The sequence below is a fragment of the Herpailurus yagouaroundi genome, unplaced genomic scaffold, assembly GCF_014898765.1.
Source record: "Herpailurus yagouaroundi ecotype Mexico unplaced genomic scaffold, PumYag 100, whole genome shotgun sequence".
Taxonomy (NCBI): domain Eukaryota; kingdom Metazoa; phylum Chordata; class Mammalia; order Carnivora; family Felidae; genus Herpailurus; species Herpailurus yagouaroundi.
In genome coordinates this window covers 30,039,337-30,055,684 of record NW_024412391.1, presented here as the reverse complement: position 1 = coordinate 30,055,684, position 16,348 = coordinate 30,039,337, and the positions used below count along the sequence as shown (strand labels likewise).

Sequence of the window (16,348 nt, the reverse complement as noted above, 5' to 3'; positions counted from 1 at the left end):
AAAAGAGAAGTTAATGATGGCAAGAATCTTTGTCTGTTTTATTCATTGATATAATCTGAGTGCTTTGATCATTACCTGCCCTATGATTCTCAGTCAGTACTTGTTTACCAAATTGAAAATCTGGAGTGAAGGGTATAGTATCAATATAAAAGCACTATAAGATATGGTAATTCCCCAAGATGCAATCTGCTGTCAGCATGCAACACCTGTACATTGGCTTCATTTCTGAGATACTCTTATGAAGTACATGACAATGGCAGGGGAAGTTGGACAGGAGGGAAATCCTATGCCCACTTAGAAAGCTCCATAGCTATAGTCTGCCATTTGTGGTGCACAATGTCATGTTACAAAGACATTAACATTAACACAGCATCCCACAGCAACAAGAAAGTCCATGATTCTCCATTGGATGCCAACACACTGGTTGGAAAGCATAATATGACACAACTTTACTCTTCATTTGGGACGTTTCTATATTGTATTAGTGCACTGTGTACTATTTCAGTGTACCAATGTTCCACATGTAAGCTGGGGTTTGGTGCCAGGTGGCATGCCTGAGACACATAAAGATTTTATGGATAACAGATGTAGAGAAATGTACGGCTTTCTCAGATTTACTTTAGACATATTTTCTTAAGAGATACACACTATATTCTATTAATCAATATTTAAGATAATGAAATTGTTACCTAAATATAGCCCTTCCAAATTGCAGTTGAATCCTTATGAAATAAATGCAAACTATTTAGCCTTAAGCTTTATTTTAAAATAAAGGTAAAATAATCATTTGTTTTACTTTTTATATTGCCTGTGTAAACAGAAAAAACAAAATCATCTTAAAACATACAAAGTGTACATAATCTAGTGGGCGTTACACAAATTCTAGCTCATATGCACAAAAATACTCCCTTTTTATTGTGCATTTTTTTTACTACCAGTTCTCTTTTTATTTTGTAAAAATCTACTGCATTTATAAAAGGAGTACATTTTGAAAGAATTGCATAAACAGGGAAATGGATTGGAAATAGAAATATTTAAAATTGCTTTACTTTAGAATCAAGACAATTTGTTGTGACAAGAAATATAAAAATGTGTTTTTTTATTCTTTCAAAAATAAGAAATGCTAAAAATACTATTTTTGCACCAGTTTTCCACTTGAAAGAATATCATGCAACCCTGTTTTGAATTGTATAGTTTTCTTAAAATATTTCACTAAAAAATAAACAATATTGAAATTGAATATTTCCCAAATAAGACACTAGTTTAAAATTGTGTAGACTGATGACAGCCAATTTTATGAAGTAAGCAGATTCCGTATGTGGTATTAAGAAAATCTGTTTTTTTGATTTTGATAGTTGTGTATTATGGAAGATAATCTTGTAATATACCATTATGTCTGAAAGTATTTTCTGTTACTCTACATACAACTTATGATTATTTAGTCTGCAAATACTTAAACTAAAACTTCTTTCAAGGTAGTGTTTAACAGTTGTTTTCAAAGCAAGCGCTAGGTCTGTGAGGGCATTCCTTAGTATTTTCTCTTTCTTTCTTTTCTGGCAGTAAGAGTTTGATTTGTGTTCATGTTCTGAGTTCCTAGTATGGCTGTTGAAATCTATACTTCATATGATCTCATTGTACTGCCTGCATTTCATTAATGCCTGATTCTGTCTAAGGCTTGGGGAGGGAAATATTTTTCATATGACACTACCAGAAATGAGTACAGTGCACCAGCTGCAAAAACCACAGACCATCTGATTTTGTGGCTTTCAAGGGTGTGAAAAGTTCAATTGCTTAAAGTAAAGCTTATATCTGTATTATACCTCATGGAAGGGGGACTACTGTAGACTGAGGACAAATGTCAAAAATACTATATTCCCATCAGTAGGCTCGTTTCAAATAAAGATGAGTAATGTATGGATTTTGCATTTGACTTTCTTAACATTGGCTACATCATTATGGTTTTTATAGTTACTACCAAAAATACCAGCTTGATCAAAGAAATAAAAATAAATGATTATGCACAGGTGTATAATAATTTTTATGATTTTAAAGTTAAGTTATGGTTATATAGGATATCTTCTATGAAATTTTTAACAGCCATAATGATGTAGAAAATTATAGAAATTACAGATGCAAATTTTGTATTTAAAAAATAACTTGATCTTGAGTAATTTCAAATCAGTTAGTTCCTAGGTATTATAACAAAACAAACTTAATTTTAAAATAAATCAGAAGACATATATTCCCTTGGTCCAGATAAAGCTATGATCTTGTTTTGATAACAACCATTTAAACCAAGTAATAATATTTTATAAATGTTGGTTATAGAAACTAACTTTAAGAAATCCCCAGCGTATGGACCATATATATGCCACTGAAATTATAGAGTGCTTTTGCTTTCTGGATGTGTCTACTAGGCTTCCTCTGAAGACCAAAATGTACATATATATGTGTATACACAAATAGACATGTACACTTACATATATTTATATATTAAATATTTTCATGTCTCATGTTTTAATATATATTAAATATTTTTGTTTAAATATATGCCTATGTATATATAGTGTTTATAATAGGAAGAGCGTAAGACATATTCACACGCATTCTTGCATTTTATATTTTCTTGGTAGATTTGCTGTGCCAGCTTATTTCTAATCGATTGGCAGTTAATGCTGTCACCCTCACCAGTTTCATACCACAGCAACAATTCCAACCCTGAAATTTGGTATTCAGACATATAAGGTTATATCAAAAGGGAGTCTTAGAGAATGTCCTCAAATAACAGGCATTTATTTTTGGAAATATCTGTCAGACTTACATATGGGTATTTTATACACTGAACAAGGTATGAGCTTACTAAAATAAACTTTATCAATTGCTGTAGTGCTGATTTAAAAAAAACAACCACGTGTGGGGAAGTAGGTTAGCAGAAGAGGAATCTGAGTGATACTGGGGTTGATCAAATGGCATAGGGTAAGAAGTGATTTATGTGAGATTCTGAGTCTCTTACAAAAGAATCAGGACTTTCTTGCTACCCAATTTCTGTTTGGTTAATATAAAATAAATAATATATTCAGGAATATTATTTAAAAATCTTGCCACTTGAATAAAGGAATTTTCAGAGAAAAATTGGTTAAAAGCTATAATTTTAAAGACACTCTAAAATGTAAATAAAATTTAAAAACTTGTGAATGGAAACATAATCAAATTTAAAAATCTTAACATTTCTAGATAATTTGACAGTGTAAAAATCTGTTTTACTCTTTTTTCTTTAATTCTTATTTGCTTGAGAGTACAAAATTCTTAACCGATCTGTTAAATAGTTATGTGCTTTGACAGTTGAAATATGAGAGCTTTGTATCGAGAATTGTCAAGGATGTCTCATTACCTGTAGCAACATTGGTAAATCAAAACCTTTAACAAGCCAAAATTAAAAAATCAGATACCATGACAGAAGTGTAACTTTTTTTTATAGGGTTATCTAAACTCACCATTCTTTGTCTTTTTCTTTTTATGTTTATTCCTTACTCCATTTACTGTATGTTCATTGATTTTCTTTCTCATGCTTTTCTTCTTTCCAAGGTCCCCCCCCCCCCCCCGCAACCTTTTCCTCTATTTTGTTCATATATTTCTCCCTGAGGTGTTTAAGGCATGCTGGCTTGTGTCATTAAAAATGATGTTCTTGTACATTTCAATCTTCTTGTTTTCTTTTTGTCTTTTCTCTCCTTTTTTACTTTCTCTATTCATGTTCCTGGTTCTCCATCTCTCTCATTCTGCTCCACTAGGAGCTTTAGTAAGTCAAAACTTATTTAGAAATTTCTGACATATCTGTTCTGTAGCTTTGTATCAGCTGTTTCTGGTTCTCCTTGTAAAGCCTTGTCTTATGGAAAGAATACTGGCCAGAATCCAAAAAAACATTGGCTGAGTCCAACTCTGGCCCCAGCTTTCTTATCTATAAAATTAGGAGATCAAAATAGACCAGACTGATTTTTTTTTTTGCAACTCTAAAATTCTATGAAGTATGCTTAGATGTGTGGAACCAGGAAGGCTAAAAATTTTACCTTTGGAAGAGAGAGGGATGCTTTTAGAAGGGTCACATAATGTGACAGCACCCTACCCTGCAGCAGTCTCCAGCTTCGAGGCAGAGAATCCAAGTATCAGCTTACAGCTCTCCAAAACCTTGCCTCACTTTTCCCTGACAGCCAAATGGGCTAAATGATAAGGCCACAATCTGTGGCAATATAAGGGCCCAAATGTATTTCACAGCCTGAATTTTAAGATTCTAGTTGTGAGCACTGCCTTAAGATTCATTGATATAGATCATACAGGTGGATGTAGACTTACAGAGAAACACAGTTGCTTCTGTCTGAAAATGCATTTTACCACAAGATATTATTATAGAGGCAGTTTTAGACAGTGCTTTTGTCCCAACAGTGCTTGTGGCTTTACTATGTTTTTCTCTATTCCTCAAAAGCACCTTAGACTAACTTTAGATCTCAGATGCAATTGAGAGATATTTGAAACAAATGATAAGTAACATTTAATAACTAAGGCATTTCATTAAAGGTTCTTCCAATGTGCAAAGTCTTTTTTTTCTTCTTCTAGGAATGTATAGGTTTTAGTATTAAAATTCAAAGGATAGAGCTGTAACAATATTATGAGATGGTAACTTATCATTCCATTTTAGTGATAAGGAAGATAAGGCTTAGAGACATCAGTAAGGAGCCCAAAGTCACAAGCCAGTGAATAGTGAAACAGGATGCAGTGTGGAGCCTGTATTCTTAACCCCAGCGCTGTCTTTCCATTAGATAAAACAAATAGTTTCGCATTTGTCATTTATTATGTTTTGCTTTGTGGCAGTATACATTGAGTGTACATTTTAAAATATCATAAAACCATTTCTAAGACTATTATTTAAAGGACAGTGGAGGGGCACATGGGTGGCTCACGTGGTTAAGCATCTTGTTATCAGCTCAGGTCCTCATCTCAGTTTCTATCATGGGATCCAACCCTGCGTTGGGCTCTGTGCTGTGCATGGAGCCTGCTTAGGATTCCCTCTCTTTTTCTCTCTTTGCCCCTTTCCTGCTTGTGTGTGTGTGTGCATGCTCTCTCTCTCTCTCTCAAAATAAATAAATAAACTTAAAAAAAAAAAGGACAATGGAATTTTACTTAAGAGGTATTTTGAGTGTTTCTCTTACTTTACCAAAAAACGAGTGCTATTTTTTTTTGCCTTAGCTCTTCACTCATGTATTAGTTACCATGTTTTATAGTCAATTAAACATGAAAATAGAAGAAATAATAATTTATGGAGATGCATACTGGTATGGATGGCATTTATTAATTAAGTCAATTAGTGTCTAAAATCCTAGGTTAATCTGATTTGTTACACTTATAATGTTTCTGAATCATAAAATAATTGCATAATTATGAATTACACATTGATTAAAGTGATTTTTAAAGGATGACCATACTTGGACTTGTGGAATATCTCTTGAGGAAATTCTATGAAACAAAAGCCCCTACTTCTATAGAGAGAAAATGACTTCAAGATAGCATTAAAGATCTATATAGTACTATATATCAAAAAATAAGCATTCCTGTCTAAAATTTAGCCACACATAAATATATTCATAATGAATGGATGGTCATCACCATTCAAAAATGGTGTCTTATATTTATGTTTTCTTTAAGTACTTTGTTGCCTATGCTATTTTTTAACACTCTTATTGAACATTACCCTTGTATGAATCTGTCAGTGCCTTGTTTAATGTCCTTTGTGGTGTAGTACTAAGGCCACTCAGAATGAACTTGGCCATGGTCCCTTGAGTAAGCCCCTCTGCTGGGAGTCCCAGCTACTGTTTCAGGAATCCCTCCATATACAGTTGACTCTAAATCCAGAGGTCAGGGGTAACTAAGAAGGCACTTTTGCTTTACACTTTTCATAGCTTTATTGAGGAGTACCAACATAAACTGCATATAAAGGGTGTAGTTTGATAAGTATATATACCTGTACAAACAACGTCATAATCAAGGTAATGGACACATTTCGCAACCCTAGAGATTTTTTTCTGCTTCTTTATGGTCCCTCCTTCCCACCTATCTTTGACTCTACCTCTTCTGCAAACAACCACTGGTTTGCTTTATGTCATTAGAGATTAGTTTGATTTTTTTTTTAGAATTTTAAATATATGGAAACATATCTTTCTCTGTACTCTTTTTTGTCTGCATTCTCTCATGCATTAATTATGTTGAGATTCATCGATATTGTGTTTATCAGTTCCTTTTTGTTGCTGAGTAATATTCCCCTACCTGCCTTGCACAATTTATCGTTTCACTTGTGAATGGGCATTTGGGTTGTTTCTAGGTGTGGGCTGTTAAGCATCAATCTGCTCTTGAGCATTTATGTACAAGTTTTTTACATGGACACAGGTGTTCATTTCTCTTGGGTAAATACCTGGAAGTGGAGTGGCTGGGTCATATATAGTAGGGGTAGATAAACTTTTTAAGACACTGCTAAACTGTTTTCCAGAGTAGTTGTGCAATTTTATATTCCCATCATCATTGGATGAGAATTCTGATTTTATCTATTCTTGCTAAAATTTGGTATGGTCCATCTTTAAGCCATTTAAATAGGTATGTGGTAGTATCTCTGTGTAGTTTTACTTTGCAATTTCTTAATGACTAATGATATTGAGTATTTTTTCATATGCCTATTTCCCTTCTGTATACCTTCTTTTTTAAGTGTCTGCCCAAACATCTTGCCCATTTTTGAAAGGATTTTTAGAAAGCATCAAGGACTCTTCTTGTGTTGACAGATACATTTCTTGCCTAAAGAGCTGGTATGAGTTATCTCATCATAACTTAAGTAATGGTGTTGAAAATATTTATAAAATTATTCCTATGCTTCTTTATATAGCACTTTATAGCCAGTGGTCCATGTCTGTTGCAATGAGATTTGATCAATACAATAAACTTGTTTGTAAATATAAGAGTAAACTATTAGAATAAAGTATAAATTAAACCGTTGCTATTTTAAAGAATATATATAGGATACTAATGGCATATTTGTTGTTGGTACATCGTATCATTTGAAAACCTAGTAGCTTTATTATATATTAAATGTGAATACCTGGCATATTGCCTTAAGAAGAAGAAATCGGGGCACCTGGGTGGCTCAGTTGGTTGAGCATCCAACTTCGGCTCAGGTCATGATCTCTGGTCTGTGGGTTTGAACCCCACATCGGGCTCTGTGCTGACAGCTCAGAACCTGGAGTCTGCTTTGGCTCCTGTGTCTCCCTCTCTCTCTGCCCCTCCCCTGCTCTTGCTCTGTTTCTCTCTGTCTCAAAAATAAATAAATGTTAATTTTTAAAAAAAAGAAGAAATTATTATGTGTGTAGGATAAATAGTAGTCTTTAAAAGTGCTTTAAAGGTAAATTGAAAATATTAGTGTTTGATGATCTAACTAAAATTATAACTTAATCCAAATTCAGTTGCTTTTACTTTATTTTCTTGAGTTATCAAATATATTTTACCTTAAATATAGTTTGTTTTACTTTCAGCCTTACCAAATATATTTATTTTTCTCTTATAAATGTATCATATAAAGTAATAAATATTTTCCCCAAATGTTACAATATAAAATGTAAAATATGGCCTCATTAAGACAGATCATATTCTATATTATATTATCTTATGTAATAAGTGTTAATGGCACAGATGGGAGAGTCTGTGTGTTTTTAATACCTCCTTCTGCACTCTTATGGAGGTGCTTGAATTAATGTCATAATCATATGTATTAAATAGCAGTGTGACCAAAAAAAAAAAAAAACTGATTTTTTTTTTTTTTTTTTTAGAGTTGATGAAGGTGTTTCACTGTAGCACTCTTACTGTTGTGTCAGATGTAGGAAGACTGTGTAGGATGTGCTGATTGTGTTAGGTCAGATGTTATTTCCCTGTCTGAACTGGGTGAAGTTTCAAATACATTGAATTAGAAGGTTAGAAGGGACATAGTTGCTGTACTTTGGGCTTTAGGACTTCAGCACAGCTCCTCTTCAGCCTTTTTTTAGAATTCTGCTTTGTGATTAATCCAAAGGCAGCATCAGTAGCAAAGAACAACAGTGTAAATCATTGTATTAGTTTTTTTACAGGCCTGCCATAACGAAGTACCACAGATTGGGTGCCTGAAACAACAAAATTTATTTTTCAAAGTCTGGAGGCTGGGAGTTTGAGATCAAGCTGTTGGCAGAGTTAGTTCCTTCTGAGGTTTGAGAGGGAAAATTTGTTCTCGGCTTTTCTCTTTGGCATGTGGTTGACTGTTTTCTTCCTGTGCCTTCACATGGTCTTCCTTAAGTGCTTGTCAGTGTCCACATTTCTTCTTCTTAGAAGGACACAGCCATATTGGATTGGGGCCCACTCTCATGACCTCATTCTAACTTAATTACTTCTCTAAAGATCCTGTTTCCAAAGGCAATCAAATTCTGTTATACTAAGGGTTAGAACTTCAACATATGAATGGGGGAGCATGGCACAATTCAGCCCGTAACTATTGCCCTTTATCCTGGTAGTTTTAGATTTATATTTATGGTGTTCTTGACAGCTTTTCAAATGAAGCCTCCAGGTCTCATTTGAATGATGGGGAAACTACATTCCTGAATCCTTCAACCCACTAGATATGGGGAAGGAAGAGGCTTTGTTACTTTTATCTGAAATGAGTTTAGGCTGAGAAGTATCTAATCCCTCTCTCATGGGGGGATTTCTTGAGACTCCACATCAGCTTCTCATCAACTGTCGGATGGACAGCCTTTAGCTCCATGAACCACCCCCCCCCAGACCTTATCATATCCTGGCATGACAGAAATCTTCTAGCAGTGTTTTCATTACCAGAGACAAGTTCTTCTTGTCAAGACTGCTCTGAAGTTTTATTTCCTCACTCGTGTATAGATGATCTTCTCCAAGGCTCCTATCTTTCACAAACTTTCCTCAGATATCATCTCTTCTGTTGCCATTTGTTAAGCTGTAGACGAGCCTTTTCTTTATCAGAAGCTCTTTCCATTAGAGTTTGAAGGCAGGTTTTATGTCATCCTAAGTCCCCAAGCCAACTCTCACTTTTTTAACCATCACTTAATTAAACATGGTATTCCCACACTTCCAAGCAGAATTCTGAGCATGCTGGCTGTAACGCCAACCCCCCTTTTCACTGTGAAAGCATATTGGAATTTGCATGAGAGTGGTGTCATTATGGATTGAAACAACATTCAATCCATTCTAGTTTCTTTTAAAAATCATCTGAAAGCTTTGATGATTTCTCTATTAACACTTTACTCCCTGCAGACCTCACAAGTGATCAGACTGCTTCTGAAACCTTTTAAAGGAATAACTCCTTTTCTAAAACCCAGTCTTCCTTTCAGGCTTAGGTCATTCAGCTGTGCCACTTTCTCTTTCCCTGCTTGCCACTGTCATCCTCTGATCTTTAGGTCACTTCTCACATTGAGCAAATAATGTGGCATGTTAGCTCATAGTCTCCCTCCCTATTCTGCCTCTCACCATCACACTGGATGATGTTTGAGTTTATGGATATGACTTACCTCAATGGCTGTAGGGTCTCTCGAGTAATCCACATGGCCTTTATTTCCACTCTCCTTTAGTACCCCACTGCTGTTGGCACATCTGAATCTTGTCACTATCTGAAACAGCTTCACTCCCTAAATTGAAAACTCTAGTATTCCATTTCCTAAACATTACCATTATCTTGTCATATCTTTTACTTCCTTTTTTCCAGTACATATTCAATGGTCATGAATTTCTCCCAGCCTTTCTCCTTTTCTCTATTAACTTTGACTCTCAGTCTCATTTATCCTTTCGCTATATACCTGGTTGGCAAAATGCCAACAATGGTGAAGAGGCACCAAGATGGCAATTTCTTTCCTTTCCTTCCATCTGTCTGTCAGGGAGAACAGATAAGGGTGAATCACTCCCATATTAAACAAAAACAAAAACAAAAACAAAAAACAAAGGTCCCTCTGGATCCTGTAGATGATATCTCAGTTCTCTCTTATTCCCTTCAAATCCAAGTCCTAAATGACGTGTGTCTTCTCTTCCCCCCATCCCCCCACCGCCATATCATATACGTTTGCTAAAGGAGTTATTTTGTGAGCATTTGATCAGTTATTTTTAATCCATTAGTTCTCAAATCACATATACATGAAAAATGTACAAATGACATTTTTTTAAGTAGGCTTCATGCCTGTGTGGAGCCCAAGTGGGGCTTGAACTCACGACCGTGAGGTCAAGACCTGGGCTGAGATCAAGAGTCAGGCACCTAACTGACCCAGCTACTCAGGCACCCCACAAATGACCTATCCAATAGTTTATTTAAGTGTGAGATATTCTGAAAAGGTATATGTTTTGGAGAGAGTGTATGAAGTGTATAATTACAGCTTTGATGTATGCATTTAACAGCAATTAAAATTATTTTCCTGTGTGAAAACAAATGAGCATTGCCATTTCTTTTCCTTTCACTATTTGCAGTCCCGAATTTTCCTCTTTGAGGAAATGAATAAGTCATCCATTTATAATTATTTTGTATTAGACGACATATCTGTAATATTCTGACTATTGTTCTCTGGGTTTTAGAGTATTACTGTGGTGAAAAAATACTCTTTTGTCATCAGAATCAGCCCCCCTCCATTCTAGGATTTAGGGAAATAAAAATAATGGGCATTCTTTCAGAAACACACCAGGCTACCAGGGAACTGAGCACCTAGCCTGACCTGTATGGGCCCCTCTGTGGAGTTAGCAAGTACCAGGTTAGTTTGGCCTCCATAGGTGGTTCAAGTGTGGAATGAGATCAAACTTGACTCTCACTTTGATTTACGTGTCCCATGGGGAGGTTGGAGCTACTTTGGGCTTTTAGGCTTGGGGCCTGTTCTATGAAGGTCCCAGAATATCCAGTAACCATATGTGCAGTGTTTACCTTTGTTCTGGAGAAACAGAAATAAAGAATTCATTTTTTAAAAATAATACACTTAGGTCAGAAATCAGGTACAACCATTTCTCTGAAGACTTTCCCTGTTTTCTGTGGTTCAGATGAGATTCTTTTGGAATGTAATGGAGACTGCATTTTGGACCCGGATTTCAGTGGCCTGACACATGCCACACAGCTGATTCTTATCTGTAGCAAGTCACTTATGTCATTTTTAAAATCCCTAACCTTTGATCTTGTGTATCAGCTGGGAGACAACTAGACTTTGTGTGTCTCTATGGACCAGTGCTATAGCCTGTTGAAGGGGGGATAGTCAAGGCCAGTTGAGGAAAAAAGGGCAGAGTAGCACTATTTCTTACACCTGTGGAAAGGTGCCTCCATACCCTTCGTGCTCTGTTCTTTTAGTGCCCTGGACTCCCTTCCTGTCTCATTTGGCCGTTAACTTTTCAGCATGGCTAGTCATTCTGCCTACATTTTGGTACCTCAGATGCCAGAATCTTACGGCAATGGTTAACTCTATTTAAACTACTTGTTCCCTCATTTGATGAACTTCTGGCTTTTTTCTTGCCATCACTTCCATCAGTCAGTTGCTCTCATTATGCTTATCACTTACCGTTACTTAACTAAGTGCCTCCATTGAATTTTACAAGACTAATTGGCTTTTCCCCTGAAGAAGCTCCAAATCATAAAAAAGTTAGCCTTATTAAAAAAAAAAAAAAAGAAAAAAATTAGCCTTATTCTCTCATAGTAACAAATAGATAAATGAGTAAATAAGTAAATAAAATGTATCTTCTAGTTCTTGGAGTAGCTGCCAGTTTCACTTAAGCGACTGATTTTAATCTTATCACATATTTGCATTTTGTCAGCTTTGTGTGCCTCATAGGTTAGCTCAGTGATCGATCAGAGAAATAATTTCATGAAATGACCAATCATCTTGTTATAGGCTACATGATATAAAGGACATTCTGTTAATTCAGAGTCGGACCAAATGGTAAGGCAAGAAGTTGGCCTCTATGTGGCTAAACTTGAAAATGCACAATTGAGAAATTAAATGAGGACTCCAGGAAATAGCACCTCTAGGAAATATTTCCAGGAAATAACACTCAGTTAGAAGGTAAGGAATGATTGCTGGTTGCTAAAAATTCAAGCATCATATATGTGTAAATATTGGCAAGCCTGAAAGCCTGGGTTCAAAATCAAGGAAAGCTTTGTGGGTACCACAGGTTACTGCAGATTTCTTAGTGTCAGTGACAATAGTAGAGAAACATTTTTATCAATTAAACTAATAAAACAGAGGCATCCTTATAGTGCTTTTGGTTAAAGCTGAATCATGGTAGTTGTGATTCAAAACAATGACAGGATGCTTGTTGGCATATTGTAGACGTAGACTTATTACATTATAGTCATGATTGAATGAATTAGTATCCATCTACAGACAGGAAGCTAGCACATAGTACTCAAGCATTTTCTTAGGCTTAAGGTCTCTAATATTTAACTGTATGATGTGGGGAGGTGTCCATTTTTGCCAACGAAGAGCATATTTCAACCACTTGCCAATAAGAAAAGAGTAAGTGTTGGGAAACCCCTAGTCTCAGTTCACAGAATTGCTTGGAAGAAGTAGGCATGTACTATCTAAATTATCAGGCGTTTTTAATAATTCAATTAACACTTATATTTTTTCTTGCCCACTTGAAAACACATATAAGACTGTAAGGATAGGCTTTCATTTGCCGGGAATTCGTCATAATAATATATGTGATTGTATGTATTTTGGGTGCTAACCGGTACAAAGTGATCCTGTGTCTTGAAAAAGCACTGCTCCTAAGTTAATAACTGCAAACCACTATCCCCTGGGTAAATTTAGAAGTGATGGGAAATTTAATTTAAATGTTAAAAAAATATTAATGGGGATTTATCAATTCAACTAATGAGATACCAAGAATTAGTTGGATTTCAAGTTTGGTTTGCTTTGTTGGTTCAGAGGTGTCATGAAGGGTCTGTCCCCTTTGCCTGTCGTATCCACTTTCTCTCCCTAATAGTAGCCTTATCCTAAGGCTTATCCTAAACTGTCCCCCTTTAGGGCTTGCAAGATGGCTGCCAACCATTCAAAGGACTACATGGTTCTCTACCATTTCTCAGAAGAGAAAAAAATAGCCGTATTTAGAGTTCTCTCATAAACTAGAGACCTTTTCCTTAGAAGTCTCCAGTAAATGGGGGTACCTAGGTGCCTCAGTCTGTTAAATGTCTGGCTGACGCTTGGTTTCAGCTCAGGTCATGATCTTGCAGTCTGTGGGATCAAGCCCTGCATTGGGCTCTGTGCTGACAGGGTAGAGCCTGCTGGGATTCTCTCTTTCTTCCTCTCTCTCTGCCCCACCCCCACTTGTGCGTGCCCACAGGCACTCTCTCTCTATCAAAATAAATAAACATTAAAAAAAGAAGAATTCTCTAGAATTCTTTTCCAGTCTCAGTGAGCAGACTGGGTCTGCTATGGCACCCTAAGCAATTAGTTTCCAAATGCATTGACTCAAAGGGTTCTGTACCTATGGATACTTAGCTCTTTGTCCTGAACGTATATTTTTTCAGTATTTATTCCACTGAATAGTCTACTGAGTAGCAAAAATGCAGTTTGTAAAATTAATGTTATGTTCATTAGTCTAAGAGTAACCCCATCCTTTCTGCCTACAGCTGGTTCAGAAATTATCACGTGATCCAATTTTTATCAGGGGGAAATGAGTAAAGGTTGGCTGGAGGCTGCTAGGAAAGTACTTTCTTACTCTTAAAGAGTGATAAGAAGAGTGTTCTCCCTTCCCCGCCTGCCACTTTCATCTGTTTCACTCCCACATTCCTCTCCCCTTGCTCCCTCCTTCCTACCCATTTCAGGGGAAAGAAAGAAAGAAGCATTTTGCCTTGATTAATCCTGGTAGTCATCTTTTGACTCTGAGAAAACCCAAATTCAGGATAAACCCAATGCTGTGGAGCCTTGTTGATATTATTCACTCACTAAGTCAATCTACTCTCAAATGCACCCTACTACTTCTGAGTTTCCAGTTATGTGAAAATGACATTTCCTTCTTCCTTAAACTAGCAAATTAGGTTTTCTGATGCTCATAGCCAAAAATGTCCCATGTAGTTTTTGGGCTGAAATACCAGTTATCATAAAAAAGGAATATTGGTATTAGAAAGCTACCACAGTATTTACTGTACAACCTAAGATATAAAGAATATAATTACTTCTTAATTATCCAAGCTAATAAATACAAGCAGAACAACATAGAGTCTAAATTTGCAAACCATTCAGAAATCATTTTAGTTTGGCTTTGAATAACATTTGGTATTTTATGCACAAAGGAGCCCACAGGCTTTCTCCTCTTAAAACTGAACAGTGTATACTTTAGATTTACTAGGAAGTGCTGGCAATTTTCTAGTTTCCTTAGTCTCTGAAGGGCAGGCACACAGTGTTGGAATAGGATACCATCATTGTCAAGCAAGACAGATCTGCCCTTCCTTTGCTTCTCTTCAGAGCCTTCTCTCTTCCTCTGGATAGAACAATACTTTGGTTTCAAAGGTGTCCCATTAGAGAAATGTTAGGGAAATATGAGGAAAAATTAGGGACAGTACTCAAATCATGATAAAACTATATAACACATTATATTTGGTGTTAAGTGTCAATAAGAACGTGAAAGCACAATTTGCCTAGAATAATTAAGAATTGATTTCAGCCTCATGTAAGAAGGTAGAGAAAAACAAACAGAAATTCCTCAGTGGACTTAATTTTTTCTAACCAACATGAGAAAAATGGTTGACAGTGGAAAAGGAAAGAGAATATTGGGAGATAGTTGGTGTATTAAATTAGAGTTTGAAATGGCCAAGGAAGAAAATCCTATATATAGCTGGAAAGATTGTATGCTTTCAGAAAATAGGTTTCAAATATAATTTGTTCAGCCATAATAATGATAATTCTGTAGTTAAGAATTCTCAAATTATACAACAGCTATTTTGATGGAAAAGAAAAAGTTTTAGGAGCAAGAGAGTTGACAATAAGTTATTTTTTTCCATAGAAATTTTAGTAACGATTTTTTTTGGTGAGCAGTGTACATTCACACAGTTCAGCAAACTTAATATTTGATGACATCTCAGGAACTTCTCCTCTTACCATTTTTGGCATCATCATTAAATTGAGATGTCTTAAACATTATTATTTTTTTTTTTGCAAAGTATTATGAAAGCATAGTAAAAGCTCACTCAAAATAAAATAGTGGAGTTGCTTATAGAATGCATTTTTTTCCAAGACTAGGTTGGTAGTTCTTGATGAAGATTGAAACATAATCTAGAATGATCTGTGTAGTGCAAATAATATCTCTAAGTCATTTATTATTTCTTTTAGTTACAAAGATCTGCTATAGTCAGAATGCTTACAGATCTGGATGAGCCCAGAGTTAAAAACACTAAAAGTGAGGGGCGCCTGGGTGGCGCAGTCGGTTAAGCGTCCGACTTCAGCCAGGTCACGATCTCGCAGTCCGTGAGTTCGAGCCCCGCGTCGGGCTCTGGGCTGATGGCTCAGAGCCTGGAGCCTGTTTCCGATTCTGTGTCTCCCTCTCTCTCTCTGCCCCTCCCCTGTTCATGCTCTGTCTCTCTCTGTCCCAAAAATAAATAAACGTTGAAAAAAAAATTTAAAACACTAAAAGTGAACCTGGCTAAAAGGATGAAAGAGTTCAAATATAAAATTCTAACAATGCTGATATGGTGAAACTGTGATGGCCTAGGGGGTGATCACAAAGCATAGTAAGAAAAAAAAATACTTATACAAGCAAAAGGGTAATAAAAATTAGGATTCATAACTATGAGAAAAATATCAAGGAAAGTGAACTCGAGATTAATGTAGGGCTTACAAAAATGGCCAGGAAAATAAAAACAGGTCTTTTTGAGGTATGTTCAAATCAAAAGAATAATGCTTTTGTTTGTTGCTTAGAACAAATGTTGTAATGTTAACAGATTATGGTTAGAAAGTAAAATTCACGTCCTACTTTGCTTCTTCTCTGTCAGAGAGAATGGTCTGCACTGGATACAAAAAAAACAGGTTTCTGAGGAATTTTAAGCTAAGTGAGCAATGGTGAGAGAACACTTAGCTACTTTAATATTCAGGATCATACAGAATTCAGGTACTGAAACAACTTTTGGTTATCATAGAACCAAAGTGGGTGATGCATGAGGTGACAAACACAGAAAGAATTTAAATGATTGGAGATGATTCTTAAAAGTAGAAAAGCTGGATTCTAGTTGAATGTTCATATTTATCTTGTGATTTTGATAATTGGATAGGTTTGTGAGCCATTAGAAGTTTTGGTATTACTAAGAAAGAAAATG

General features: G+C 35.7%; 1 protein-coding gene across 5 annotated transcripts in view; it reads left to right on the top strand.

The window, feature by feature from the left end:
- FOXP2 (forkhead box P2) overlaps positions 1-16,348 on the top strand; it is a 569,876-nt gene that overhangs the window by 223,447 nt on the left and 330,081 nt on the right. The gene's annotated exons all lie outside the window — the stretch shown is intronic.